Below are 6,000 nucleotides of genomic sequence, written 5' to 3' on the forward strand. Positions count from 1 at the left end.
TTCGTACCAATGTCACCCCAATACATTCAATAAAAACGTTTTTTAAATCCAGCTCCCCTAGCAATGGGAGGCAAAAACTCTCCCACAGAATTAACCCCTTCTGCTCCTCACTGCACATGCTCTGGCATGGACCGGTGTGCAGGGCGCGCGGGGGAGGCGGAGGTCTGGCCAGAGCATTGACGGGCTGTTGTCGTCCAGGAAACCCTGGATCCTGTGACCCCAGCCTCCACGTTCCGGGGCTCTGCTTCCTGGCTGCAGCCTGGGGAATTTTATGCGAAAAGCTAAATATAACCGTTGATGTAGTGTTTCTGGACAGGAAATGTTTAGTGAGGAGGATGATAAACACATTGACAAAGGCGACACAAACATAAAATCTAGCCAAAGGGAAGAGCGGCTGCGTTTGGCAGAGCCAGAGGAGCCGCTGTGCGGTGGCTTCCAGGTTCTGCTTTTGTTTCAGGGAAGCCTAAAGCAGGATGTGATGCAAAACTGGAATTAACTCAAACTTCCGTTTCCTTTGAGAAAACCATCATCTGGAACTTAAGTAAAAAAAATTAGAACAGAGTAGTAAGAGTTGCTTATAACTTTTGCTTTATATTTTGGTAGTGTTCTTTTCATTTTCAAATACCAGCATGTTTATTTCATTTTAAAGGCCAGCACATGAAGGCTTCTGATAACAATCAAAGTTATATGGCGTTAGTCTTCCTCGGAGACACGGGGTTTCTTTTCCTGGCAGCCTCCTTGGCCGCTCTTCGTATATTTTCCTTTCTAGGGTCTCACACTGGCCTAAACACAGCTGCTGGGCTCCCTTCCGCTGGCAATCTGTGTGCTGCTCCTCTAGCCCTGTGGCCACGCCCAGATCCATTAACCACCCACACGATGGTTGAACACCAATCCACAATCTAGACCTTAACTGATAATTCTATAAAGTTGGTTTTTAAGCTTTACACTTTGGAGAATATCAAGTATATGCCGAAGAGAGAGAAACTTCTGACAGAACCTCCAATACCCATCACCAGCCTCAGTAATAACCATCACCTGTACCCATCCTGGATCCCTGCTGCCAGGTTTATTTAAAAATAAACCCCCAAATCATATAATTTCATCTGTAAATATTATGTATATCAAAAATATAAAGACTTTAAAATTACCCAGAATACCATTTTTACACCAAAATTTTTTTAAAAATTTATCTTTAGTGTTTAAAGTTATACAGATGTACCCTTTTTTTCCCCATTGACCTCTTCTAGCCCGCCCCCCACCTCAGGCCTTCACCACATTATTGTCTGTGTCCATGGGTTATGCATAAAAGTTCATTGGTTCATCTCTTTGCACCCACCCCTCCTTCCCTCTGAGATTTGACAGTCTGTTCCATGTTTCTGTGTCTCCAGATCAATTTTGCTCATCAGTTTATTTTGTTAATTAGATTCCACGTATAAGTGAGATCATGTGATACTTGTCTTTCTCTGATTGGCTTATTTCCCTTAGCATAATACTCTCTAGGTCCATCCATGCTGTCTCAAAGAGTGAATGATCTTCTAGTACTTTCTAATATTTGGTGCATATACATTTACCAGAGTTATATCCTCTTGTTGTATCAATCTCTTTAGTATTATGAAGTGGTCTTCATTATCTCTTACTAGTGGTCTGGTGCAAGAAATTCGTGCACAGGGGTCGGGGGGTTCCCTCAGCCAAGCCTGCACCCTCTCCAATTGGGGACCACTTGGGGGATGTCTGACAGCCGGTTTAGGCCCGATAAACTGGCGGTTGGACATCCCTCTCGCAATCTGGGACCGCTGGCTCCTAACCGCTGATCACCCCTAACTGCCTCTGCCTGCCTGCCTTATCGCCCCCAACTGCTCTCCCCTATGAGCCTGATCTTGCCCCCAACTGCCTCTGCCTGCCTGATCACTCCTAACTGCCTTCCCTTGCCAGCTTGATCTCACCCCAAACTGCCCTCCCCTGCTGACCTGATCTCGCCCCAAACTGCCCTCCCCTGCTGGCCTGATCTCGCCCCCAATGGCCCTCCTCTGCTGGCCTGATCTCACCCCTAACTGCCTCTGCCTGCCTGATCGCCCCTAACTGCCCTCCCCTGCTGGCCTGATCTCGCCACCAACTGCCCTCTCCTGCTAGCCTGATCTCACCCCAACTGCCCTCTCCTGCCAGCCTGCTCGCCCCTAATGACCTCTGCCTTGACCCCCACCACCATGGCTTTGTCTGGAAGAAAGTTGGATGTCTGGAAGATGGCCAGTCGACCCGGTCTAATTAGCATATTACCCTTTTAGTAGTAAAGATAGATTATATAGGATAGGATTGCTTAAATGGGGGTGGGGAACCCTTTTTCATCAGGAGGAGATGCTCTTGGCAGACAAAAATACATAATCCCTATATCTGGACTGATAGCCAGCCATATGCACTATACTGCCAAACCGGTCATTAAAAAATTGAACCGCTTTCTTATACTTTACACCAAATAGCTGTTGCCCTTAAAATCCCTCCTCAGCCCCCACCTTAGGTTCTGCCTTTGCAGTTCACCCAGATTAGGTTCGGATTGGTTGGTTTCTATGCCAGTCAGCATCAAAAGCTCTGCCTCCTAAGCAGCCATTGGCTCCTCGCAGTTCACCCAGATTTGGTTCTGATTGGTCGGTTTCTATGCCAGTGAGCATCTCTGGGCCTATCAATGGGCCTGATCAGAGAGGTGGGGCTGATTATCAGCCCTAGCCGAAGCCGGAGAGAAAGAGAGGTGCAGCTGCTGGCCAGGCCCAGAGGGAAAGAGAGAGGCAAGTGCTGATCAACAGCTGCCACGGAGGCTACGGATCAGACCCTGCTTCTCTCTCCCCAGGCCTCTCTCTGGACCTGATTCTCAGCCCCCTCAGCAGTCAGTGCTGGGTCTGGGCTCCTGCAGCCGAGGCAGTCAGTGCTGGGTCACCGTGCCATGGCAACCCAGCACTGACTTCCAGTTGGTTGAGCCTCCGGTCATTGTGGATGTTACGGACCCTGGGTTTTTATATATTAGGATAACCTTCATTTTGAAGTCCATTTTGTCAGAGATGATTATTGCTACCCCAGCTTTTTTTTTTTTTTTTTTTCATTTGCCTGAAAAACTTTTTTCCATCCTTTCACTTTTACTCTGTGCTAATCCTTTATTCTCAGGTGGGTCTCCTGTAGACGCATATACACTGAGTGGCCAGATTATTATGACCACCCTATCAGTACTTCATTGGGCCACCTTTTGCCTTCAATACTGCAGTGATTCTTCTTGGCATTGACTCCACAAGATGTTGAAAGGTGATGTGAGGAATCTGACACCATGCCTGATGCAGAGCACTGTCCAGTTCTGTGAGATTTGATGGTTGTGGAACCAGCTGCCTGATGGCTCTTTTAACTTTGTCCCACAAATGCTCAATTGGATTGAGATCTGGTGATTGTGGGGGCCACCTAAGCAAGGTAAAGTCTCCCTCATGTTCTTGAAACCACTCCTGCACAATATGAGCACCATGGCATGGTGCATTGTCTTGTTGGAAGAAGCCATCTCCATTGGGATACGCCATCAACATGATAGGATGAACTTGATCAGCAACGATACTTAGGTATGTTGTGCTATTCAGACGTTGTTCCACATCAGTCCAAATCATGCCAGGACAACAAGCCCCAAACCATAACACTGCCCCCACCAGCTTGAAGGGTTGTACTCATGCATGTGGGGTGCATGCTTTCATGCTGTTTCCGCGAAATTCTTACTCTGCCATCTGCATGATGCAACTGGAAACGTGATTCATCGGAACACATGACTTTTTTCCAATGCTCGACTCTCCAATCCTTGTGTTCCTGTGCGAATTCGAGACATTTTATCTTGGTAACTGCAGACAGCAAAGGTGTTCAAACAGGCCTTCAGCTTCCATATCCCATACAATGCAGTGTACGGCTAATTTGCCTACAAACGTCAGGTGGTCATAATAATCTGGCCACTCATTGTATATGGGTCATGTTTCTTATCCATTCAGCTACCCTATGTCTTTTGATTGGAGCATTTAAGCCATTTATATTTAACATTATTATTGATAGATACTTATTTATTGCCATTCTTATTCTTTATGCCTGTGTTCTTCTCTTTCTATTTCTTCTTCTTACACCAGTCTCTTTAGCATTTCTTGCAGTGCTGGTTTGGTGGTAATACATTTTTTTAGCCTTTTTTTTTTTTTTTTTTTTTTTTGTCTATGAAGCTCTTTATTTCACCTTTGATTTTGAATGATAGCTTTGCTGGATAGAGTAGTTTTGGGTTCAGTCCCTTCATTTTCATTACCTTGTATACTCCATGCCATTCCCTTCTGGCCTAAAGTGTTTCTATTGAGAAGTCAGCTAACCATCTAATGGGAGCTCTCTTGTAGGTAACTTTTTGTCTCTCTCTTGCAGCCTTTAAGATTCTTTTTTTGTCTTTAATGTTTTCCATTTTAATTAATATATGCCAAGTGTGGGTCTTTTGAAGTTCATCTTGATTGGGACTCTCTGTGTTTCCTGAACTTGAGTGACTTTTTCCTTCACCATGTTAGGAAAATTTTCTGCCATTATTTGTTGTTACAAAGTTCCCTTACACTCCCCTTCTGCTTTTTAATTGTTTTTTCCATTTGCTGCTCTGAATGGGTGTTTTTCCCTTATCTTCTAATTCACTGATTCAGTCCTCAGCTTCTTTTAGTCTACTGTTAAATCCTTCCAGGGTGTTCTTTATTTCAGCTAGGTTATTCCTCATTTTCAATTAATTCTAATTTATTGTTTCAAACTCTCTTTTCATGTTGGTGTAGCTCTCATTAAGACCCATATAATTCTCATTAAGTTGCTTGTAGTTCTCACTGAATTTGAGCACCCTTATTACCATTATTCTGAATTCTTTATCTGACAAATTGTTTATCTACATTTCATTTAATTTTCTTTCATTTAGGGGTTGATTCTTTTTCTTCCCATGTTTGTTGCCCCTTTGTTTTTGTTTCTATGTATTAGATCAAACATCCATGCGTCCCAGATTGTGTGGCGTGGTCTTATTAGTAGGTGTTTTGTGGGACCCAGTGGTGTAGTCTCTTAGATCTCCTGAGCTGGGTGTTCTAGAAAAGCCCCTTAATTGAGTTATTTGTGTTTTCCTGTTGTAGTTGATTCTTGAAGGTTATTGTCCTGTTTATGGATGGAGTCTCCTCTCAGGCTGGCCAACTATGTGGCTCACCCCCAACCACGTAGTGTGAGCTGCTGTGGATATGCTGACCAAACAGAACAAAACACAACACAACAGAATACAAAATAGAAGAAACAAAATCAAACGTACACCAAGACTCCTACAGCACCAAGAAAAGCAACCACCAGAGAAGAGAGAATTAGGAAAGAGCAAAGAGAGTAAGAATAATAGGGGGAAAAAGGAAATAAAGAAAAATACAAAGAGAAAACAAAACAAACAAAAAAAAATAAGAAAAGGGGTGGAGGAATATGTAGACGTAGAGCTGAAATAAAGAAAATAAGAATAAAGAATTAAAGGAATAGCCGAAACCGGTTTGGCTCAGTGGATAGAGCGTCAGCCTGCGGACTGAAAGGTCCCAGGTTTGATTCCGGTCAAGGGCAGGTACCTTAGTTGTGGGCACATCCCCAGTGGGAGGTGTGCAGGAGGCAACTGATTGATGTTTCTCTCTCATCAATGTTTCTAACTCTCTATTCCTCTTTAAAAAAAAAAAAAGAATTAAAGGAATAAGGGAAGGAAATGGTTTAAAATAAAGGACGGAGAAAAGAAATGAAAATACAAGAAAAAAATTGAAAGGGAAAATAGAGAAGAAATCAGATATACCTAAAATAAGAAGAATTTTTAAAAAGATGAGAAAGCAGAAGAAAAAGAAAAGCAAGAGAAAAAAATTGAGTAGTGAAAAAAAAGAAACAAGAAAAAAATGAGTGGGGAAAGAAGAGAAAATTTAGATATATGAATGAAACAACAGAGACTAGAATAATAACACATCAATACAGCAAACAGAT

This window comes from Cnephaeus nilssonii (assembly GCF_951640355.1).
Source record: "Cnephaeus nilssonii genome assembly, chromosome: 15".
NCBI classification, from domain to species: domain Eukaryota; kingdom Metazoa; phylum Chordata; class Mammalia; order Chiroptera; family Vespertilionidae; genus Cnephaeus; species Cnephaeus nilssonii.